Genomic DNA, 26,384 nt, shown 5'->3' with positions numbered 1-26,384 from the left:
TCTTTGAGAAACTAGAATAGCCTTATGCTCTGATGAGGCATCTGTAGAAGACTTCACTGAAAGAACTAAATGTAGTGGTTGCTTCCTTTGGAGGAAGGAAGGAAGGAAGGAAGGAAGGAAGGAAGGAAGGAAGGAAGGAAGGAAGGAAGGAAGGAAGGAAGGAAGGAAGGAAGGAAGGAAGGAAGGAAGGAAGGAAGGAAGGAAGGAAGGAAGGAAAGAAGGAAGGAAGGAAGGAAGGGAGGGAGGGAGAGGAAGGGAGGGAGGGAGGAAGGAAATAAGGAAGGAAGGAGGGAGAGAGAGAGGGAAAGGGAAAAGAGAAGGGAAGGGGAAAAGAAAGGAGGAGAGGAGATAAAGAGAAAAAAGAGATGGAGGGAAAACCAGAGGGAAGAGTGGAAGGGGATAGAGGGGAGGGAGAGAGAGAGAGAGAGAGAGACAGAGAGAGAGAGAGAGAGAGAGACAGAGAGAGAGACAGAGACAGAGAGAGAGAGTATTGATAAGCAGCACCCCATCAGCAATAACTGAAAATCAAGATGTGGTAAGGTTCACCCACAATATTACAAGCCATAAAGCATCTCATAGAATCATAGATCTAGGACTGAAAGGGACTTTAAAGATCAGCCAGTCCAACCCCATCTTTTTTTTTTTTTTACAGATAAAGAAACTGAGACCCAGAGAGAAGAATTCACTTGTGAAAGGTCACAGAGGTGGTAAATAACAGTGCCAAAGTTTGAAGCCAGGTCCTCTGGCTCTAAACCATGACCTTTCCACTGTGCTATGCAGTTTCCAGAAGAATTTCATACCTGGGCAAGCAGTCTCCCTAACTTTCTATGATGTAGTCATGGGCTCTAGGACTAGCACCTTGCCATTTACTTTCTGATGCCCTGAAATTAAAATTGAGGGTGATAAATGAATTTTCACTGTCTGGGTATTGGTTTGGGAAAACATGATATTACCCCTAAAACAAATGAAGATTAGAGTTGCTAAAACAACTCTACAGAAAAATTTGAGCTCCATAGAACCTTAAAAGGTGGTCTCTATAAATACACATTGGGAAAATCAAGCTAGAATCCACACAGCTGGCCACAATAATTTCTGGACCTATAGATAGATAGATAGACAGACAGACAGGCATAGACATAGACATAGACATAGACATAGACATAGACATAGACATAGACATAGACATAGATATAGACATAGACATAGACATAGATAACTATGGCCCTAGAGTCCCTAAGAAACTCAATTTGGCATTACTGCCTATCTACCCCTATTTATAATTAGTCTCACAGGATACAAATATATACCTGAAAGTGACCTCAGAGGCCATATGATCTAACTCCACTTTGTGGATAAGAAAATTGAGGCCCTAGGAGGTTATATAACTTACCCAAACTCACACAGGTGCTAAACATCTAAGGTGGCATTTGAACTCAGGTCTGCATTATCTGTTCCTTAAAAAGTCAACATTTAGTTATACCTTTTGCTTTTAAAAAAATCAATCAATCACTAATTATTTATTAAGAAAGCATCTACTATACCACCAGCACTGTGCTAAATCCTGAAGTTCCAAAGACAAAAATGAAAGTCTCTGCTCTCCAATCGCTTACAACTAGGCGGCACAGTGGTTAGGCCATTGAGCCTGGAGTCAGGAAAACCTAAGTTAAAGTTCTGCCTCAGAAACTTACTAACTGTGTGACCTTGAGCAAGGTACTTAACTGCTGTCTGCCTCAGTTTTCTCATCTATAAATGAATATAATAAGAGCACCTACCTCCCAGGGTTGTTGGGAGGTTCACATGACATACTTGTAAAATATTTGAAAACCTTAAGGTGCTTCTTAAATGCTAACTATCATCATCTCCATCATCATCACCATCATCTATTCTCTTTGTCTTGGAGAAGATAAAAAACAACTTTATGTTTAATTATGTCCTTTCAAAATTTTAATAAATTAACAAATTGAGAGAATGACATGCTGTTAAGCAAACCTGGGTTGTGGTTTTTGTATCCCAAAGACTACAACTACTAAAAGCAAGAGTGAAAAATTATAGAGTGAAAAAAAAGCAGCACATTTCCTCAAATATGGAAGGAGAACTGGAAATCAGTAGTACTGATAGAGCCTGGATTCCTGGAGATCAATCAAAAGAAATGAAATGCTCCACCTTAACCTTGGAGAATTCTTCCCAGTTCCCTCATTTTCTGTGAAATACTACACAGGAATCAAGAGGGATGGTGCTTCCTCACCATCCATTTGCCAACACATCTCCCTTACCCCAGACAGTGGCAAGGAGAATCTATTGGGTTTTGCCTGAAAAAGAGAAAGCATGTAATAACCCTTGTCTTGGAGAGAATAAATAGCATGCTGGGTGTGAGAAGAAAAGCATCTATATGCCAATTGTAGAGAAAACTAAATTAGATTTGCATTTGACAGATGGGTGACCAAAGTCTTCACACTTGACCTCTGGGCAATCTGTACTCTTTCCCCCTCCCCCTAATTCTTATCTCCAAGTGATTGCTTTTATTTTCATCTTCCTGGCTTACATAGGTATCTAGGTTATTCAGGTATCAATAAATATTTATTAAGAACCTATTATGTAGGGGCAGCTAGGTGGCTCAGTAGATACAGCACTGGCCCTGGAGTCAGGAGGACCTGAGTTCAAATCCAGCCTCAAACACTTACTAGCTGTGTGACCCTGGGCAAGTCACTTAACCCCATTGCCTAGCAGAAGAAGAAGAAGAAGAAGAAGAAGAAGAAGAAGAAGAAGAAGAAGAAGAAGAAGAAGAAGAAGAACCTGTTATGTGCCAGGCATTGTGCTAAGTGCTAGGGATACAAATATGAAAAAGAAAGACAACTTCTGCCCTCAAGGAGTTTACAATCTAATGGGGAAGACTACACACAAAAGGAAGTTGAAAGGGGGAAGGGCATTATTGAGTACAGTCCCAAGGAAGGATACTTGGTTGCCCTGGGAAACCTCTTAAATGTGGATTTAGGAAAAGTCCTTTGCTTTACCTTCCAGCCCCCCCCCCCAATTAGAGGGGCAAAGGGTTCAGAGGGTAGTGATGAGATGTCAGTAACAAGACTGATGCAATCTTACAGGATGTTGAGTTTCTTGATGATGTGATTCCTTGGGCACAGGGCTGTCCAATCCAAAGCAGTGTAGCTGGGTGGCAGCATGACCCTTCTCCCTACATTTACAACTTACTGAATTAATTTTTATGGAGGTCAGTGCCAGGAACCCATCTTCCCATCCCCTATCGCTACTCAAAAAAAAATGGCATGTAGACTTCTCTGAAATCTATCAGTTTTGTTTGGAAAGCAGAGCCCAGGTGATATGATATATGTTCCAAGCTGGTATCAGTTTGAATGAAGTCCCTTAAAAGAAGAGATTGAAAATTTTATTTCCCAAAACTCACTAAGAAGATTATGTTTAAGAATGGGATTTGGAGTTCTGAATCACAGCTTAAATTATAGAAATATTTTAAAATATAGACATTGGTCAGGGATGGTGTGTACCCAATATGGGATGCTAAAAATGTGGTTGCCTAGGATTTAATCTTATAAATCTCATTAAAAGGTGTTTAACCGAAAAGGGAGGAGAGGGAAAGCTATCTATGAATATCTACCAAGCTACCTAAGACAGATTGTAAACAATAACCTGCCATGTATGAAGTAGCTGCTATGTACCAGACACCATGCTAGGCACTTGGGGTACAAATAAAAAGCAGTGCAATTCCTGCCCTCAAGAACATTACTTCCTAATGGGGACATACAATTTCATGTACAAAAAGTACAGTTTTGACCATGTCAATCCCCTATTTGACAAACTCTGTATCTTCCTATTAATTCTAGGATAAAATAGAAATTTACCAATTTGGCATTTCAAGTTCTTCCTAACTTGGCCCATTCCTACATTTCCAGTCTTTGTATACATTACTCTTCTCTATTCATATTACAGTGTAGCAATATTTAACTACTTGCTGTCCCTCATGCCTGGAATGCTCTCTCTCCTCATCTTTGCTTCTTGGAAGTTCTGGTTTCCTTCAAGACTTAACTCAAGCACCATATTCTACATGAAACCTTTCCTCCCTCTTCCCCCATCCTCTAAAGCCATCTTTCCCCAAACTGTCTTGTATTCCCTTTGGACATATCTATATATGCAGACATTGGTCCCCTATTAAAGTAATAGCTAGTGTTTAATAAGTTAGAATTTACATAGCACTTTAATATTTGCAAAGCACTTCACATATATTATCTCATTATTATCTCATTGGGTCCTCACAACAATCCTGTAAGGTAGGGGCTCTTAGTATCCCTATTTTTTAGATAAAGAAACTGAGACAGAAAAAAGTTTAATGGCTTGCCCAGGGGTTACCTAGCTAGTAAATGTCTGATACAGGATTTGAACTTGGGTCTCCCTGACTCTAGATGGCACAGTGGATTAAGTGCTGGGCCTGGAGTCAGGAAGACATCTTCCTGAGTTCAATTCTGGCCTCAGATACTTACTAGCTATGTGGGTGAGTCACTTCAGCTTGTTTGCCTAAGTTTCCTCATCTATAAAATGAGCTGAAAAAGGAAATGACACTCTAATACCTTTGCCAAGAAAACCCCAAATGGGGTCACAAAGAATCAGACACAACTGAAAGAAAAATTGAAATTTTCTTACTCCAAATCCCATGTTTTATCCACTGTGCCACCTAATGTAAATGCTAATGTAAACTCTTTGTAGTAATGTTTTTCTTTCGCCTTAGCATCCCAGGGCTTAATGTAGTGCCAGGATAATAGGCAATAAATGATTATTGATTGAGTGATTTACAAAACAGCAGATAAAAGGTCATCTTGGGGTGAAGGTCCTAACAGCTGGAGTAGGGGTAGACCAGGAAAGGGCTCATGCAGAAGATGGTGCTTAAGCTCAGTCCTAAGGAAAACAGGGACTCCAAGAGATAGAGGTGAGGAAAGAATGAATTCTAGACCTGTGGTACAGCCAGTGGAAAAGCATGGTGGCAGGAAATATAACGTCATCTATGGGTAACAGCACAGATCTGTTTGGTCAGTATATTAGATATACTCCAATGGATCTCTGCCATCTTGGGTATGCTATCTAATGATATAGGAAATATGTATCCATGTCTGCTCATCTATGAAGTATCAGAATGATAATGGTTTACTTTTTAAAAAAAACTTTTTAGGAAAGAATTTTTGAGTCTCTTGTGATATGAGGGGAGAAGGTAAAGGAAAGATATGGATTACATTCTAGTACAATTAAAGGGATTCAAAATTAGTTGAACAACTAGACCCACAGAGAAGTTAATAATTCAATGTCACCTTGGAAGGAAATAAGTGTTTATTAAGCTCCTGCTATGTGCCAGGCACTTTGCAAAGCACTTTACAAATGCCATCTTATTACAATACTCTTATCCTCACAACGACCCTGGGAAGTAAGTGGTGTTATGATACCAATTTTACAGTTAAGGAAACTGAGGCAAACTGAGGTTAAGTGACTTGCCTGGGTCACACAGCTAGCAAGTATCTGAGGCCAAATTTGAACTCAGGTATTCTTGATTGCACACTCAGGGCTCTATCCATCATGCCACCTGCTGCCTACCTTGGCAGGAAGTCTTTAGTGTAGGATCCTAGGGATCTGTGCTTGACTTTGCGCTCTTTTTATTTTATTTTTATCAATGATTTAGGTGAAAAATAGAGGTCATGCTTATGAAATCTACAGGTAACACAAAGTTGAAAGGGATAGCCAACACACTAGAAACCAGAGTCTGTCAAAAAACATTTGAAGAGACCACTGGGTTGAATCTGATAATGATGAAATCGAATAGGGAAAAATGAGACTTGTTACATCTCGGTCCAAACAATCAGTTTCACCAGTGTTAAGAGAGGGGATAAGTGGCTTGATAGTGGTTCTGAAAAAAAAAATCTTCAGGCTTTAGCAGACCACAAATTTCAGTATCAATCAATGGGACAATGCAGATAATGCCATCTGATGGTGAATTAAAAGAGTTCTAGCTTCCAACACAGGAGGTGATTGTTGTCCTGTCCTCTGCCTTGGATAGACCACCTCTGGAATATTGGGTTCAGCTCTGGGCATCCCATTATAGGAAGGTGACTTATAGATTACAGAGTGATGCAGGATGCCAAAGGACTTCTAGATATTGCCACATGAATCTGGAGAGGGAGGGAGGGAGGGAGAGAGAGAGAGAGAGAGAGAGAGAGAGAGAGAGAGAGAGAGAGAGAGAGAGAGAGAGAGAGAGAGAGAGAGAGAGAGAGAGAGAAGGGGCTGGGGACAGGGGGAGGTAGGCACAATGGATGCTGGGCCTAGAGTCAGGAAGAAATGAGTTCAAAGCCAGCTTTACTTAGTAGCTATGTGACTCTGGGCAAGTTACTTGGCCTCTTTTTGCCTCAGTTTCCTCATCTGTAAAATGGGATAGTAATACCACCTACCTCAGGGTTGTTGTGGGCTTCAAATGATTGTGAGAATGAAATGCAAATATACTTGTAAATTGCTTACCACAGTACCTGGAACATAGTAGGTGCTTAATAAATGTTGACTAAATTAAATATATATGGATACACACACAGAGACAAACAGAGATAGAGAGAAACAGAGATACAGACAGAAAGAAAGAGACAGAGACAGAGAGACAATATCTCAATCTCTATCTCCATGTTTCTGTCTTTTTATCTAAAAAGAGAAAGCAAGCTATTTTAAAATAAAATCAAACAAATATTTATTAAATGCCTATATGGGTGATGTAGGAATAACAAGGCCCCAGAGTAATAAACTTGTCTTGGAGTTTATTGAGTTCACCAGCAAGGCAGCCCTACCTACACGGGTAGAGACTCCCAAAGGAACAAAAGGACAAAGCTTATATGTGCTTAAATCAAAGAGGGAAGGCTTCAGGGAAAAGGAGATTAGCAGGAGATGTTGCAAGGGCTGGATGTTTAAATAAGATGTTGCTGTTATTCAGTCCTGTAGACTCTTTGTGACCCCATTTATGGTTTTCTTGGCAGAGATACTACAGTGGTTTGCCATTTCCTTAGACAGCTCATTTTACAGATGAGGAAACTGAGGCAAACACGGCTAAGTGACTTGCCCAGGGATACACAGCAGTAAGTATCTGAGGCCATATTGGAACTCAGGAAGATGAATTTCCTTTCCCCAGGCCCAGCACTCTATCCACTGCACCACCTAGCTCAGATTAGAGCACAAGGAATTGAACAGGCATAGAGCTAAGTTTAGGGCACTGGCCTTTTCAGGTTGGTCAGACATGCTCTCTCTACTCTGAAGGCTCTGGTAGTTGATTTTGTCCTTCCTTCTGGAAGAGAACCAAAATGACATCACTATGCTAGAGTCAAGTTACAGCATTCACAATTTCTCCATTTGCTGTAACCTATGGTTCCACGCACGGATGGTGTGGCAGTGGTGGTTGATAGAGCACCTGTGTTTTCTTGCTGTTAATTGTTAGGCCAAAATTAGCACAAGCAGCAGGGAATTGATCCATAATTTGTTGCATCTCAGCTTCAGAGGCTACATTAAGTGCCCCCCCCAAAAAAAAGCTCTGGTACTTTGGTTTGGGTGCACTGATCCTTTGGTACCTGTAACAGCAGCAGGAAGAATGGGGATATATCATAGGAGCATAGCTCACCTCCACAAATACTCCAGGGTGGCATGGGCTACAAGTTGGACCACTTTTGGGAGAGTCCAATTATCCCTTAATGTGCTCTGGTTATAACACATTAACATGACAAAACAGGAAAACAACAAATGTTGGAGAGGATGTGAGAAAACTGGAACACTAATGCATTGTTGGTGTAGTTGTGAAATGATCCAACCATTTTGGGGAGCAATTTTGAACTACGCCCAAAGAGCTATAAAAATGTGCATACCCTTTGACCCAGCAATAGCACTTCTAGGGCTGTACCCCAAAGAGATCATACAAATGGGAAAAGGACCCACATGTACAAAAATATTTTTAGCAGCTCTTTTTATGGTGGCAAAGAATTGGACATTGAGGGAATGCCCATCAATTGGGGAGTGGCTAAACAAGTTGTGGTATATGAGTATAATGGAATACTATTGTGCTATAAGGAATGATGAGCAGGTGGATTTCAGAAAAACCTGGAAAGACTTGTACGGACTGATGTTGAGTGAAGTGAGCAGAACCAGGAGAATGTTGTACACAGCAACAGCCACGTTGTTTGATGACTAATATTGATAGACTTAACCCTTCTCAGCAATGCAAGGATCTAAGACATCTCCAAAGGCCTCATGATGAAAAATGCTACCCACATCCAAAGAAAGAACTATGGAGTTTGAATGCAGATCAAAGCAAGCGATTTGCCATTTTTTTCCTTCTGTTTTGTTTTGTTTCCTCTTTCTTGTGGTTCCTCCTATTGGTTCTAATTCTTCCTTACAACATCACTAATATGAAAATACGTTTAATAGGAATGTGTATGTATAGCCTATATCAGATTGCACACTATCTTGGGGAGGGAGGTGGGAAGGGAGGGGGAGAAAAATTTAAAACTCAAAAGCTTATGGAATTGATTGATGATAAATCAAAAAAAAAGAAAAGAAAAGAACACATCAATAGGGTGGGAGGGGGAGGTAATGACTGCCCCTCCCCATCACACATCCATTATCTCATTTGAGCCTCACTGTGAGATAGCTGTTTTTTTAATGTATCTTTGTCTTCATTTTATATATAATGAAAAGAAGCAGCTGTGATTAATTAAGTGACCAGTGAATGTCACAGGTAGGATTCAAACCCAGGTTTTGCTGATTTTCAGTTCAGTGCTTTCCTTTTTACACTAAGGATGCTTAGTGTAAGCTTCCCAAAACTTCCCCAAATTTAGTTAGGACAGAAAGTCAATGGCCATCCCAATACAGTCAGCCTTACCACAGCTCCTGATACTGATTGGAGTTTGGAGGCATAGAGTCTTCCCCATACTCAGATAAAGCATCTGAAGACAATAACTATATTAAGAGGCATCATTTCACTTTAGGGCTCACAAAGGATTTAACATGCATTATGCAGAGTCTTTGGGCTGGGCCTCATTCTTCTGTATGTGTGGTCTTCTTGTGTGGTGGTTATCGGGCTATGAGTACCTGCTACGTCTTGGACTCTTTCCAGACCCTATTGATGCTAGCTATTAAACAGCTGGTTTGAATCTTCTGCTGTTACAACTGCATTCTCCTGTCATTGATTGGAGATGCTGCCTCCTGTTACTGCTAAAGAAAAAAAAAAGCAGTGTGGCAGAGGCTTGCTCCTCAATGTATTCCTGCTGTCAATATTTACAGACACAATGTTCCATGGAAGAAACAGACAATAAAGATTCTTACATTAAGCTATAGTATTTAGTGGAGGTTGGGATGGGGAAACAGTTAGTATGGTTGATTGGAAAGGGATCTGGTTCTGGATTCAGGGGGTTACATTTCTGTCAATTATATCACTGATAATTATTTTTCATGTGACCTTGAGCCTCAGTTTCCTCCTCTGATAAATGGATAACTTCTGAGGGCCATTCTAGATCAAAGTGGACATCCCCATGTTAGAAATCCTGTGTGCTCGGGAAGAAGAATACAACTGACTGGAAAGCACGGTTAGATCATTTGGGGTACAAATAGCCCTGGCATATCAGCTAAATATAACTTGTTAATGCTGCCACTGGGAAAAGTGTTGGGGCAGGATCTGTCTTTCTCATATTTACAGATAGATAGATATCTCTATCATCTATACACTTGAGACAGACAGATAATATACATACACATACACACACACACATACACATTTAATATATAAAATCCTATACACACATATACATACATTGGACATGTCACTTAACCATGTACACATACACACACACATACATATATATATATATATACACATATGCACATAAATATATATAGAAACACAAATATGTATATAGATATAGTTTCTTAAAATTGATATAACCATGAATTCTCCAGCTCAAAAACATCATGTGTCTTCCTGTTGCCTATGGAATAAAATAAGAACTGTTTAGCTGTCATTTAAAGTCCTTCACACTAAGGTTCTAACTTATCTTTCCAGATCTATTTCACATTACTCCTTTAACTGGAGATCATTATGAAACCTCTTCCTTCAGTGGTGAATTGGAATACTTGTGTGGCCCGTCAGAAATAGTCAAGGGGACTGTAGCTCAGTTCCATACATGACAAGGTGGGTGGGTGATTGTTGGTTCATGATTACTGCCCTCCCATTACATATGCATATATGCAATGGGCTTTGCATACCTTAAAGATTATGCTAAGAGCCCAAATCTCCCCCTCCTCTCAAGGAGGGGGAGAAACAGGTTGGACAACAAATCTTTGAATTGTACAATGGCAAGCCCCTACATTGCAAGCCCCCAGATCCACGCTCCCAATATCAGAACTCCTCGTGTCAGAGGGAGCCAACAGGCTCTCCTGGCAGAAAAGTGATGTCCTTTCACTGTGTCGCTGAGAGGAACAGCTAGGGTGATAAAAGGACAGCGATTGGTTCGTGTAAGAATGACAGCTCAAATGTGATCTTCCATAAGCCAAAGTGGCAGACACATCTAAACAGATCAACATCCTCTTCTGAGCATTTCTGAACATTTTTTTTTCCTTAGGCATCCTCAAGCATCTGCTTCCCACATCAATAGGAAGAAAAGAGGACACATAAGGCAAGCAGAGTAGCCTATTACTAGTGACTCCCCCTGTTTTGCATCCCAAGGCTGCATAGGAATATGACAGAAAAAGTATAATTTAGAGACTTGAAGTATAGCAGTAGCACGTATAATCTATGGGTGTTTATTCATCTTTATTTCTCTCTCTATAATAATTAATATTAATAGCTAATATCTGTATAGCAATTACTATGTGACAAGCACTGCATTAAGAACTTTATAAGTATTTTCTCACTTGATCTTCATAACAACCCTCAGAGGTAGGTGCTAATATTAGTCCTCATTTTATAGATGAAGAAACAGACAAATGGAGGTCGAGTGACTAGCTTAGGGGCACACAGCTAACAAATTTCACAGCTGAGGAATTGAGACAAATGGAGATCATGTGACTTGCCCAGGGTCACACAGCTAGTAAGTGTCTGAGGCTGGATTTGAACTTGGGTATTCTTGACTCCACATGCAGTACTTTATCCACTATACTATTGATGATCTGCTTATCTGTCTGTCCATCTATGTATCTATCTATGTATCTATCTCGATCTACAACAATAGTTTAAAAATTTACAGTGTTTAGTATATGTCAGCTACTGTGCTAAGCTTTATAATTGTTATCTTATTTGATCCTCATCACAACCCTCGAAGGTAGGTGCTATTATTAGTCCTCATTTTATAGATGAAGAAACAGACAAATAGAGGTCGAGTGACTAGCTTGGGGTCACATAGTTAATAAGTATCTGAGGCTGGATTTAAATTCAAGTTTTCCTGATTTCAGGCCCAGTGTTTTATTCACCATGCCATTTATGATCTGTCTGTCTGTCTGTCTATCTATCTAATCAGAGAGGCAAATGGAACACTAGGTCCAGTGTATGACAATGCAATCAGACATCAACTCAGTTCATTATGGTTAGCTTCCTCAGCTGGAAGAAGTAGTGAAATGCTTTAACCAGATACATTGGGATAAGGATAATTATGCAGTGAGACTTTGGACATCATACTGAGAGAAAAATAGGTCTGGAAGGAAAGCTAATGAAACTGGGCCACCAGAGGATAGAAATTGACAGTCCTGCAAGGTGAGGTAAGATCTTGCAGCCAATGGCAGGGACAGTAGAAACTTTCCTGTTCTCAATTATTCCCTACAGGGCTCCTAGGTCATCATGGGTATCCAGGTGAAGTTGGAGAGAAAGGGAGAGTCATTTAAAGTGGGTTTTGAGCTCATCAGTTCAGATAAAGGTTTCCCCAGTTTGGGGCCAAATAGATGACACCTAGTCATTGTCCCAAACTAGGTTGACTGGTTCCTTTCAATCCACCTAGATAAGCTTGCAAGGAGTAGTGATATAGTGGATAGAACACTCAACTCAAAGTCAGAAAGACCTAGGCTAGAATCCTGCCTCTATTATTTCTAAACCATTTGACCCTGAGGTAGTCACTTAACCCTCCAGTGCCTCAGTTTCCTTATCTGTAAAATGAGGAGGTTAGACTAGAAGACGTAAAAAGTCTCTTCCAATTCTAAATTTATATTTGAATGATTCTAGAGTAGAGACCACAGTTACATTTATTTTGAAAGAAAATATTTCCCTCTAACTAATTCTGAGGCTATGACTAGATTTTCAAAGTCTTGGTCTGCCCTAGTGTCATTTAGATCTCTTATGTTTGCTCCTGGTTAAGGCCAATTTTCTGAGCTATAGTCTCTTCCATTAATAAATGAGAAATAACACGATACTTGGCAGGGCCCCGGGTGCGTCTCTCAAAAAGCCAAGTATTATTAAGGGCATGTGGTTAATAAACACCAGTCATTTGCCACTCTTGAAGCCCTTCAACCATCGTGGGGGTTGGAGCCGAACACACCCAATTAATTTTACAACAGCACTAAATATTCCTCTTTGTGAAACAGAAATTGCCTGCACAAACAAGTCTCTGGCAAATTAAATCCTGGCTACCCTAGGGAAGTAGTGATTGAGAATTCTTTTGTCCAATTAATGATTTGAAATTGATTACAAGTAGATTCCTGGTAAGGTGGGGAATAATGGCTGAAGAAGTCTACCCAGCTCAGTGCCAGAATTCCCTCCAAGGACCAGGGGTGACCCAGATTCCACACCAACTGGAAGCATGTCTTTGGAATAAGAGAATCCACCAGTTACCACACATTTTGTGAAGAAAGAAAAGGGGAAAACGGAGGACCGAGGTTCTTGTTAAATAAGTGACCCTAACAATGAGGCAGGAAATGAATGAAAAAATAAATACACAAGAAAAAGGCATGTATTAGCTGCTGACTATATGCCACACACTATGCTAAATGCTGGGGATACAAAAGTGAGAGAACCCCTGCCTTCAAGGAGCTTATATTAAGACAGGTGAAGTGAAAGTGGGGGAAGGGAGAGGGAGAGAATGGGAGGAGAAGAGAAGAGAGGAGATGTAACCAGGTAACCAGGGATTAGTGCTTAATTTGGGAAGGGAAGTCACAGGGATGGTGAGTGAACCCAAGGGACAATTGAGAAACACACATTATTATGCAACATTGTGATTACTAATGAAAAAAGTAGGAAGTAGGGTGGGCGAGGGAGACAGATGGAAAGGAAATGACCACAGTAAGTTGAATGTGAAGCATGACTGGAACCAGGTGCATATAATGGATTATATAGTCATGTACGTCTTTGTTCAAACACATAACAAACAAGAGAGTAATGGTCTCAAGTTTAATTTCCGAAGTTGAGTGGTTCAGTTCCCCAAAGCACAGTTTTTGAAGGACCAGTGCTCCAGCAGACGCGCTGATATGGTGGTTGACTGGAAGATGACTAAGATGCAATATGAAGCATGGCTGGAGCAAGGTCATCCAGTTATGCCAGTATGCAATTAAACACACACACACACACACACACACACACACACACACACACACACACACACACACATTGTAAACCTCAAAGTCCTGCTAAGGGCACCACAGTTTCTGAACTCAGACTTGCTTTGGAGAAACTAACTTCATGAGAGTAGCCCAGAAAGAAGGAATGGGCAGGATTTGCTTTGCATCATGGTAGGTTTTGATCAGGGGGTGCTACAGGTCTAGAGGCTACAGATTAAAAAAAAAAGACAAAAATTGTCACTGTTCTGAAGGAATTTATATTCCACTGGGAATCAGTTCCTCATGTCCATAAGATCCTAAAATGAGAGATGGATGGTTGTCAAGTCCCTCATTTTACAAGTAAGGAAACTGAGGCTTAGAGAGGTAAAGTGATTTCTCTGGTACTATATGGAGAGTAAGTAGCAGAACTCATATTTGAACTCATGTCTTATTGCCCAGGGCAAGGGGGCAGGATGGGAATAAACACATATGTATATGTATATCTATCTCTATCTGTATCTGTATCTCTATCTCTATCTCTATATCTATCTATATCTATATTTACATCTACATCTCCATCTCTCTCTCTCTCTCTCTGTATATATATATATACATATACATATATACATATATATACATATATATGTATATATACATATATATCTATATCTATATCTATATCTATATATATCTATATACATCTATATATACATATATATACATATATATGTATATATACATATATATCTATATCTATATCTATATCTATATATATCTATATACATCTATATATCTTACTTTCTATGTACCAGGCACTGTTCTAAGTACTGTTACAACCATTATCTCCTTTCACCTTCACACAACAACCTTGGAGGACAGGTTCTAATATTGTCCTCATTTTAGAAAGGAGAAAACTGAGGCAAACAGAAGTTAAGTGACTTGCTCAGGGTCATACAGCTTATAAGTTTCTGAAGTCAGATTTGAATTCAGGTCTTTGTGACCCCAGGCCCAGCACTCTATTCACTGCCCCACCTAGCTGCCTCTTTTCTAGGTAACCCTGGAAAATTCTTTTGCTCTGTGCTCTACAAAAGAAATGTACCATAGATGAACAATTTTACTAAAATCTCAGGGACAATACCTTTGGTTCATCAACCAAAACAGGAGGGAATTTTCCCAGGATTCCCAATAGCCTCTGAACTCAAATACATGATCAGTTCCCTTGTTTATATTAACTGGCAGAATCCTATTATATGAAACTGTGAAAGGCCTGATGATATCCAGTGATGAGATTAGAGAGTTTACCAAAGAGGAAACAACAATCTAGATGATTAAGAGCTAGCTTGAAAAGCCGGAATCATTGTCAAATTACCAATGAAAGCCATGATAAGAGAAGGCCCAGATGCAGTGCTGTTTCTCCAACTTCCCTTTGGCCATGCCTGGAGCAGGCAGTGGTTACTTAGAGAGCTGAATGCGGACTTCAAAAGACCTGGGTTACAGTCCCGTCTCTGGCACACATCAGCTCTGTGGCCATGGGCAAGTCACTTCTCTATGCACCTCAGTTTCCTTAATCTGCAAAATGAAAATAATAATAAAACTAGCTGAGGAGATATTATTAGGTTCAAAGGAGACAAAATGTGTAAAAATACTTTGGATAATTTAAAGTGCTATATAACTATTAGTAATTCCCCCCCATTTTGCCTCTTCCTTCTAATGCTATTTAAGTTACTTACTACTACTACTACTACTACTACTACTACTATTACCTTCACCACCACCATCACGTCATCATCATCATCACCATCACCAGTCCAGCCCTATCACCATCACTACCACCAAGCTCACCCCTCCCCATCACAAATCCACCACTATCACCACAACCACCATTGCTTTCAAAGGTAAGGTCTCTACCAAGCATATCTGCCTTACTGTGTGACTCATGAACATATCTTCCTTTATGTCTTCCAAAAGTGGTACACCCAGCATTCCAGAGGCCTTCCTCTAACTCAGGGGTGGGGAACCTGCAGCCTTGAGGCCACATGTGGCCCCCTATGTCCTCAAGTGTGGTCCTTTGACTGAAGCCAAACTTTCATTAAGGGGGAATTTGTTTTGTGAAGTTTGGATTCAGTCAAAGGGCCACACTTGAGGACCTAGAGGGTCACATGTGGCCTCAAGGTAGCAGTTTCCTCACCCCTGCTCTAAGTCTTCAAACATTTCTAATATTGGCACCAATGCATCACTTGGGCTATTCATTTGTTATTCCTTGCTCCATGACTAACTCACTTATTTTTAGATCATATACCATATGGATGATATCTTTTTATACCATTTGTAAAAATTACCCTTGGTAATAAGCTATAACCTGTATCTTCATCATCATCATCATCATCATCATGCCCATCATCATTATTGAACAATCTCCAACTTCTAGGGCTTTTCAAAGTGTTTTCCTCATAATAACCGGGGGGGGGGGGGGAGTAGATAGGTCTAGAGATAGGGTCTGCACTTGTGATTTACTTCATTGGTGAAAAAAGCTCCCAGTGAGAGAAATCTATTAATACAGGTTGTCACCTCCTCTCCAACTTATGGTCTTAGCAAGTTGCTTAGAGCACTGAGAGGTTAAATTATTTGCCAAAAGACACACAGACTGTATGTGTCAGAGACATGACTTGAAGTCAAGACTTTCTATCACCAAGACTAGCTTTTCACTGCTATGCCACCCTGCAAGGGTTATAGTACCCATTTTATAGATGAGGAAACTGATACTCAGAGAAAGTAAGCAGCTTACCTTAGGCCATATAGCTATTAGAAATCAGAGTCAGGACACTACCTCTGGCCCTTAAATCTAGGAATCTTTTTTGCTACCTCACATTGCTGGTGGAACAGAGCACTCAACTTCCTAAGCACAAGACTCCTCTTTTCAAAGACATTCATGACTGAATGGTCATTGAACCTTTCCTCCCTGAGACAGGTGTGGTGGATTTGTTCTGTCAGGCATATCTCTGCCAGAAAATAAGGGGTTCTCCAAGCTAGTGATCATGAGTCCATGACACATCAGGGTAGATCATCACAACCATTCTACGTCTTATGAGTTGCTTCTATGTGAGTTAGGAAATAAGCATTTTTTTAAGCCATTTACTATGTTCCAGATTCAGTGCTAAGAAATGGGGATATAAAGAATGGCAAAAACATAATCCCAGTGCATACCCAACTTCCATCCCAATGGAGGAGACAAAACACCAACAATTATACATACATACATACATACATACATATATGTGTGTGTGTGTGTGTGTGTGTGTGTGTGTATATGATATTGTTGCTTTTTTTTTCTCAAAGGAAACCAATGGCATCACTGGGTCACGTCTTGACTTGCACATGAATTGAACTTTGGTGAGACAGAGTTACACAAAGCCAGGCTCATTCTTTTTTCCAGTCATCAACGTCTAGTGGCAAGTCAAAAGTCAAGATTCAGGGGGTGATCCTGGCATCTTTCATGTCTGACCAAGCTTTAAAAACTCCACAGTTCCTGCTTCACCAGACTTCATGGCCATTGCTACAAATTATTCTCATTCACCCATTCTGCTGGAGGAAGTCTTCACATTCCTGTAACTCACCAATGGGTTTGAGGCATTACCCTTAACCTGGTTTAGCCCATGTACTGAGCCAGTTTTACCAGAGTGTGGCCACTATGTATGCTATAGCTTCTAGGAGCCCTAGGTGAGAGTTGGGTGACAGGAGACACCAAAGGTGGATAAGCAGCCCTGGGATGTATGGGATGTTTAAGCAGAAGTAGTACCTCTGGTGTGAGGGCTTGCCAAGCCCTTTTCAGAGCTGTTCATATACAAGATACATACAATGTTAATGACAGGTAATCTCAGAGAAAAGATACTAGCAGCAGAAAGATACTAGCAAAACTCAGGGTTTGCTGAGGAAGGAAAATCCTCTTTCAAAAGTTTGAATAGTTGAATTTTAAATGAATCCAAGGAAGCCAGGAGCCAAAGAGGAAATGGAGCATTTTCTAAACACGGAGGAGATCCAGTGAACAGTCATGGAGTGAAGTATTAAAGTCTCTTGTTGAGGAACAGGAGGTTATTGTCACTGGACTGTAGAGTACATGAAGGGGAGTTTAATGTAAGAATACTGGAAGTAAAGAAAGAGGCAAGGGTGTGAAGGGCTTTAAAAGCCAAAGAGAGGATTTTATATTTGATCCTGAAGGTAACAGGTTGCCACCGAAGGTTATTAAGTAAGAAGGGTCACATGGGATCAATTCTACGGTTTAGGGAGATCACTTTGGCAGCTGTGTGGAGGGTAGACAGGAGCAGGAGAGAGACTTGAGGAAGGAAGCCCAACTGCAGGTAATTGCCATATTCTAGAATGAGGGGGTGAAGGTCTGTACTAAGGTGGCATTTATGCAAGTGGAGAAAAGTGAGAAAAGTTGAAAACATAAAAAAAGACAAAATTAGGCAACAGATTGGATATTTGTGGCATGCAAGGGTGAGGAATTGATAATGACACTGAAACTGTGACCCTGAGTGACTAGAGAGGATGATGATATCCTTGATAATAAAAGGAAGAAGGGAAAGCTTTAGGGGAAAGATATAATGAGTTCAGCTTTGGACGTGTTGAGTTTTAGATGTCTACAGGAGATCCAGTTTGAGATTTTCAATAAGAAGTTGTTGATATGCCACAGGTGGCCAAGAGAGTGGTTAAAGTGGCTAAAGAGGGCTGGATAAATAGATCTGGGAATCATCTGAATAGAAGTGATAATTGAACAAATGAAAGCTGATGGAGTTACCCCATAAGACAGTGCAGAATGAGACAAGAAGAGAGCCCAGGACAGACCTAGTGCATCACCCACAATTAATGGAAGCAATCTGGAGAAAGATTCAGCAAGAGACTAAGAAGGAATGGTCAGATCAGACAGGTAGGAGGAAAAGGCTAGTGAACAGCCTTTTGGCATAAGCATCTCTGAAACTAGCCATACATATCAGTAGGTCTTCTCTGATAGCATACTATCTTCATACGAACAAGAGGACTGATTGGGTATTTGAGAATCCTGGGTAAAATATCCACTCACTAATCACAGTGGATGTATTCTCCCTGAAATTATAGCCAAAATGAGTTTTTGGCTGTAGCACACATATGACAGGTCACAAAGCAAGGGCATTTGCTGGGGCTGTTATCATCTAGGACATCCTTCTTCTGGAAAACCTTTGCCAGTTCCCTTGTTGGCTTTCTCCCTGGGACCTTCTTTCTTTGTCCCTCATTATTGTATTTATCCTGTCTAATTTTACATTATACTTATTTGAGATAGTATATGTAAGACAGTACCTCCTCACCCTCCCTTCCTGAAGAGGTAGCTTCAATAAGTGTGACCATTTGTACCAGAAAAAGAATGTCAGCTACTGACTCAAGATAAGACTTACAGTACCCAAGAGTTCAGAATTATCCTTTTGCCACATGTGATCCTTACATTAGCACCTTGTTATGACTTTATTCTATATTTAAGCCCACTTTCCCAATGGATGTCATACATTCTGTTGAAGAATATTTCCCAGGTCATTGGAGGGATGCTTTCTTCCAACTGTTTTATTATCTCACCTCAGTAAATACCATTAGTAAAAGCTACTTATATCTTAATGACTGATTTTAGTAGGAAGCATACTGGTGTGGGCTCATGAGTGGCAGTATTAGAAAACTAGCACTTCAGGGATTACCTCTAGATATCTGAAGTAAGGAGTAACAAGTTGCTATCTCAAGACCCCAACCCATGAGTGCAAGCTGTGGGAGTGGTACCAGAAGGAAAGGAAAACAGTTCTTTCCTCAAAGAACTCACAGTCTATGAGTAAAAACAGCATATACACAGATAAGTAAATATGGGGAGGATAGAGGATGCTAATATTTGGTGATGAATGCCCTAACATTGAATATGGCGCTTGAGGTACTGTGAACAGAACTAGGGTTTCCAAGAGAGAGGGATGAAAAGGCAGAGCATTCTACCTCTGGGCAATAACTTGTGCAACATCATAGGGTCCCTAGCCTATAATATCTCCACTTCTCCTTTGGGTATTCCTCTTCCTACACTGTAAGCTCCCAGGGGGCTCTCAAATGTGAAAAGTGCTTTGCAAACATCAATGTGACATAAAAATGTTAGCTGTTGTTTTTGGTCCAGCCCTCATCACTACAGCAATAGCCTACTGGTTAGTCTCCCTACCATAAGTCTCTCCCTATTACAGTCCATCCTTCACTCAGTTACCAAAGTGACTTTCCCAAAGTAAAAATGTGACTAGGCCACTCCTCTACTCAATCAATTCCAGTAGCTCCCCATCACTTCCAGGACCAAACATAAAATTATTTGGCATTTAAAACCCTTCATAATCTGTCTCCTTCCTACATTTCTAGTCTTATGCCTTCTTCTCCATTTACTCTGCAATCCAGTTACTCTGGCTTCTTTCTTATTTCTTGAACAAGATATTCCATCTCCCAATAATCATTTCCACTGGCTGTTCCCTATTGCTGGAATGCTTTCCCTCCTCATCTCATCCTTTTGTTTTCCTTCAAGTCCCAGCAAAAATCTCACCTTCTGCAAGAAGCCTTTCTTGATCTCTCTTCATTCTAGTGCTTTCCCTCTGTTAATTGTTTCCACTTTATCTTGTATGGAGCTTGCTTGTACAGTTGTTTGCAGGTTGTCTCCCCCATTAGACTATGGGGTCCTTGAGAGGAGACATTAGATTTTGCCTTTCTTTGTATTTCCAGCACTTTAGCACAACACCTAGCACATGGTAGGTGCTTAATATAAATGTTTGTTAATTTGACTTGACTACACTAGTCAGAAAGGCTGTTTCCTAACTAAACTCTGTATGTTTCCCCAGTGTCCAGGGCTCTGTTTTAAGGAGGTGCTAAATCAACACTTGCTATTTACCAAATAGACATGCTCCATCTATATACTCAGATCAGAAGATGAAGTTGTAGCCCATGATTTATACTTCAGATCATTTATTATAATTTTGTTAGGTTTGGTTGCAAAAGCCAAGAAATTGAACTGTGGCTCCATCCATCATACCTTGACCCCTAATAAGGCCCTGATGCTTATCCTCCACCAGCTATGATGCCAGGAGTCATGGAAGATGGAGGGCCTGATCCCCAATGCTCCTCTCCTGACACCGACATTAACATGTATTATCACAAAGAGGATGCAAAATATGCAGATGAAAATGCCACCCATACATCACTCCTGCATCCTTGGGAGAACAATGAAAGGAGAGCATTTCTCTCTTCCTTAGTCCTCAGGTAGGCTCAGGGGAACTGCCATTTGCTCAAGACTTTCAGCCACCAGCTATTCCCCCCACACCAACATTTTCAAAATAAAAGCCATAAAACAGACATGAATCAAAATTCAAGTAGATCCATAAACATTTCATCCATTTTATTTTGGTGATTACTTCTTCCTCCTGACTCCCACCTCTTCCCCCACACCCTCTCCTTGGCAGACTGCTCTCTTGCTCTCTTCACACTTCATAAAACAATATTTTACATCCAATGCTTCACCAGCCCTGCTTCCCCTCTACGGCCATATATTCTGATCACTCCACACCAAGGGTATTTGCTGCATTTTATTTTCCTTTATCTTTATGATTAGATAAATCAATGTTAATGTCACGCCTTTAAAATCTGGCCTCTTCTATTCTGAAACAGATGTTGGCTTTCTAGATGGAACACGTTGTAATGCCGAATCCTCTAAGAAAAGTCCAAAGGGAGATAGGCTGGCTGGTAAATAAATGACATTTCTCCTGTGTCCTATCTCTGAGCTGGACATATTCTCACAATACCCTCTTGCTATTTCATATCTTCTACACTGAAGGTAGTGCTGAAATATTTTTCTCCTTTACTTAGCTTTATTTCATTTATTTTTTTCTTTTATACTTATTATTATTATTATCATTAATTTACAATTTTAATTTCCAGCATTCACTTCCATAAGATTTTGAGTTCCAAATTTTCTCCCCATCTCATTCCTCCCCCATCCCAATGTGGCATGCATTCTGAATACTCCCTCCACTCATCTGCCCTCCCTTCTATCACCCCCTGCCTTCTCGTATCCACTGCCCTTTCTATTTTCCTGTAGGGCAGGATAGACTTCCATACCCCATTGCTTATATATCTTATTTCCCAGTTGCATGTGAAAACAAATTTTAACATTTGCTTTTAAAACTTTGGGTTCTAAATTTTCTCCCTTTCTCCCTCCCCACCCACCCTCATTGAGAAGGCAAGTAAGCCGATACAGGTTATATATGTGTAGTCATGCCAAAACACTTCCATAGCAGTCATGTTGTGAAAAACTAACTATATTTCCTCTCATCCTATCACACCCCCATTTATTCTATCCTCTCTCTTGACCCTGCCCCACCTCAGAAGTGTTTGCTTCTGATTACTCCCTCCCCCAATCTGCCCTCCCCTCTATCATTTCCCTACTCTCTTATCCCCTTCTCCCATATTTTCCTATAGGGTAAGATAGATTTCCACACCCAACTGTGTATGTTATTCCCTCCTTGAGCCAAATCTGATGAGAATAATATTCACTCATTCCCTCTCATCTTCCCCCACTTCCCCTCCACTGTAAAAGCTTTTTCTTGTCTGTTTTATGTGAGATAATTTACCCCTTTCTACCTCTCCCTTTCTCCTTCTCCCAGTATAATCCTCTCTCACCCCTTAATTTTATTCTCCACATATCACCCATTTATATTCAACTTACCCTGTGCCCTATATTTATCGATCTTTTTTATCTATCGATCTATCCATATATTTTCCCCTCCCACTACCCTAATACTGACAAAAGTCTCATGAGTTACAAATATATTCTTTCCATGCAGGAATATAAATAGTTCAACCTTAATAAGTCCCTTATGATTTCTTTTTCATGTTCACCTCTTCATGCTTCTCTTGAGTCTTCTTTGAAAGTCAAATTTTCTATTCAGCTCTAGTCTTTTCATCAAGAATGACTGAAAGTCCTCTATTTCACTCAATTTCCATTTTTCTCCCTGAAGGATTATACTCAGTTTTGCTGGGTAGGTGATTCTTGGTTGTAATGCTATCTCCTTTGAACCTCCAGAATATCAAATTCCAAGCCCTCTGATCCCTTAAAGTACAAGTTGCTAAATCTTGTGTTATCCTGATTATGTTTCCACAATACTTGAATTGTTTCTTTCTGGCTGCTTGCAATATTTTCTACTTGACCTGGGAAGTCTGCATTTTAGTTACAATATTCCTAGGAGTTTTCCTTTGGGGATCTCAGTGGATTCATTCAATTTCTATTTTACCTTTTCTTTCTAGAATATCAGAGCAGTTTCCCTTGATAATTTCTTGAAAGATGATGTCTAGGCTCTTTTTTTGATCAAGGCTTTCAGAGAGTCCAATAATTGTTAAATTATCTCTCCTGGATCTATTTTCCAGGTCAGTTGTTTTTCCAATGAGATATTTCACGTTGTCTTCTATTTTTTTTCCCATTCTTTTGGTTTTGTTTTACAATGTCTTGATTTCTCATAAAGTCACTAGCTTCCATTTGCTCCATTCTAATTTTTAAGGAAGTATTTTCTTCAGGGAGCTTTTGCACTTCCTTTTCCATTTGGCCAATTCTGCTTTTTAAGTCATTCTTCTTACTATTGGCTTTGTGGATCTCTTTTGCTATTTGGGTTAGGCCATTTTTTGTTTTTTGTTTTTAGGCAATTGGGGTTAAGTGACTTCCCCAGGGTCATACAGCTAGTGAGTGTGAAGTGTTTGGTCTGAGGCCAGATTTGAACTCAGGTCCTCCTGACTTCAAGGCCAGTGCTCTATCCACTGTGCCACCTAGCTGCCCCTGGGTTAGGCTATTTTTTAAGGTGTTATTTTCTTCAGTACTTTTATTAGCAAGTTGTTGACTTGTTTTTAATGATTTTCTTGCATCACTCTCATTTCTCTTCCCAGTTTTTTTTTTTTCTCCCTCTACTTGCCTTACTTCTCAAACGCCTTTCTGAGCCCTTGCATGGCCTGGGATTGATTCATATTGTTCTTGGAGGCTTTGGATGTAGGAGCTTTGACTTTGTTGTCTTCTTCTGGTTGTATGTTTTGATCTTCTTTGTCACCAAAGAAAGATTCTATGATCTGTCTTTTTTTGCACAGTTTGCTCATGTCCCCAACCAATTACTTGAGTTTTAACCTCTTTATTAAGGTAAGGGTCTGCTTCCAGTGTGGAGAATGTACTACCCCAAGCTTCAGGGGTTTTGTACAGCTGTTTTCAGAGATCTTTCTAGGGACTTGTAAATTTTCAGTTCTTCCAAGCTGGTACAATCAAGGGTGGGGTGTTTACTCCTTTCCTGGCCTGTGCTATGGTCTATCAGTGACCACAAACACTCTTTTCTGCCTTGGAACTGTGAGGAGGATTCTCTCTGCACCACTACTACAAACGTTACCATACCAGAGCTCCTCCTTGCCCCAGGACAGCCATCTAGAACTGTGATCCAGATCCAAGCATGGGCAAAGCAAGAGATTCCTGCCTCAGCACCAGCAAAGAGAGCCCTACAATCCTCCTTTGATCATCTACTTGATTCCCCCTCAATCCATGAGCTGAGAGCTCTGGAAGCAGATGCCACTTCAGGGCTGCACAGGGACTTGGGCTGGGACCAAGCTTCTCTCTCATTGTGCTCAGACAGACCTTTCCTACTGACCTTCTAAGTTTTCTTTGCCATTTACAGGTTGAGAAGTCTGGGAACTGCCACAGCTGCCCATGATTTCATCCCCTAGGCCTGCTCCAAGTTTGCTGAGGCCTGGTCTTTGCCTGCACACCCACGCTGAACTGTGCTTCTCTCCCAGCCCAGAATAATAGACCTTTCCCATCAACCATCCAGGTTGTCTTGGGCTGTAAATTTGTTTCATTCTGTCTTTTTTATGGGTTCTGCTGCTCTAGAATTTGTTTAGAGCATTTTTATAAGTGTTTGAAGGGGTTTGAGGGGAACTCAAGCAAGTCACTGCTTTTACTCTGCCATTTTGCATCTGCTCTGAATTTTTTCTCAAATATTAAGAATTATTTCCTCTCCCTTTCACCTCCTATCTCCTGCTTCTCTTATTAAGAAAAAATGAAAAAAAAGAACCACTGCCCCCAATTACAGTAAATATTCACCATCCAGCAGAATCAATTCCCATATTGGCTATCTTAAAAATGTAGATATCTCATTCAGCATTTTAAGTCCCTAATCTCTCTGTCAGGAGGTGGGTACCATTTTTCATCAATTCTATGGAACCATGATTGGTTAATGCATTGATTAGAATTATTAAGTCTTCCAAAATTTTCTTTTGCAATGTTGTTATTGTAGGAATTATTCTCATGTTTTTCTCACTTCTCTTGTATCAGTTCAGACATGTCTTCCCAGATTCCTGTTCTTTAAAAAGTTACCTTCAATTTATGGAATAAAACACATTTCCATAGTATAGTATAATAAAAAGATGATTGTACGTGAAACTATAAATCTTCTATGTACAAATTACTATTCCTTTTAAATATACAAAAAAATTATCACGTAAATTTATTTTTCCCTTTTTAATTCTCTCCCTCCACCCCCCAGAGATTGCCACCATTAGACAGATCCACACACATATATATACAGTGTGTGTATATACACATATATGTATTATATATGTATGTATACACACATATGTGTGTGTGTGCATGTGTGTGTGTGTATGTATTCTATACATACTTCTATTTGTCAGATCTTTTTCTGGATGCACATAATATCTTTCTTTATATGTCCTTTATAATTAATTTGGTATTTATAATAGTGAAAATGACTTATTTGCTCACCTTCTGGGAGCCAAGATGGTGGAGTAAAAAGGTAGTCGCTCTCACCCTCCCCTATCAACCTCTGAAAACCCAGAAAATATCACCCCAGAAAAAAAAACCTGGAACAGCTGAACTAGAAGAAAGATGAGGAGCAGCAGTGCAACAGCCCAGCAAATGGGTCTCCCAGTACCTCAGCAAAAATAAGGGAAGCAGCACTACAAAGGGCCCCAGGCAGATAAGCACCCTGCAGCATTCATCTGAAAGGAGCTGAAGAAAGCAACCTAGAGTCTTCCTAAAGTACCAGCCTTGCTGATTCCAACCCAACACCAGGTAAGCTGTCAGAACCCTACAGCCTCCAACTGTCAACTAGAAAGAGATCCTGAAGCCCAGGTGGTAGAGCAGGCAAACACCAACACCTAGACCTCCGAGTGCCTCAGTGAGAGTTGGGGGACTGGTGAAAACCAGCTCAGAAAACCACCATGTGCCTAGGCACTCTGCCTCAAAGGAATCTCCCAGTGAGTTAGCAGAAATGAGGGAGGCAGCATTGCAAGGGGACCCAGGCAGATAAACACCCTGCAGCACCCATCTAAAGGAGCTGAATAAAGCTAAAGGAAAGGAAAAGCAGGCAACCTAGAATTGCCTCAAAGTTCCAGCCTTGCTGATTCCAGCCCAACACGAGGGAAGCTGCCAAAACCCTACAGCCTTCAATTGCCAACATAAGAGGCCCCAGCACACAAAGCCAGTGACCAAGACCTAGGCTCCCCACACCAGAAGCTTGGGTCAGTGCCCTCTGTTCCCCAGCAGGAGAGCTCAATCTCTTTAAAGGCCAGGGAATAAAGAAACCATGAGTAAAAAGAAATGTACCATAGGTTCATATCATGAGAAGAGTGAAGATCAAGAAAGAGGACAGCATTGTTAACAAACCCACATGTGCAACATCAGAAGGGAATATGAACTGGTCTGAAGCCCAAAAAGCTTTCTTAGAAGAGTTCAAGAAACATTTTAAAAGTCTAATGAGAGATGTAGAAGA

The 26,384-nt window shown here is 40.4% G+C and overlaps 1 protein-coding gene across 1 annotated transcript in view; it reads right to left on the bottom strand.

Moving 5' to 3' along the window:
* TMEM132D (transmembrane protein 132D) overlaps positions 1 to 26,384 on the bottom strand; it is a 940,028-nt gene that overhangs the window by 415,830 nt on the left and 497,814 nt on the right. The gene's annotated exons all lie outside the window — the stretch shown is intronic.

The sequence above is a fragment of the Phascolarctos cinereus genome, unplaced genomic scaffold (genome assembly GCF_003287225.1).
Source record: "Phascolarctos cinereus isolate Bilbo 61053 unplaced genomic scaffold, phaCin_HiC Scaffold_4;HRSCAF=312, whole genome shotgun sequence".
NCBI lineage: Eukaryota > Metazoa > Chordata > Mammalia > Diprotodontia > Phascolarctidae > Phascolarctos > Phascolarctos cinereus.
This window is presented reverse-complemented; position numbering and strand designations above follow the sequence as displayed.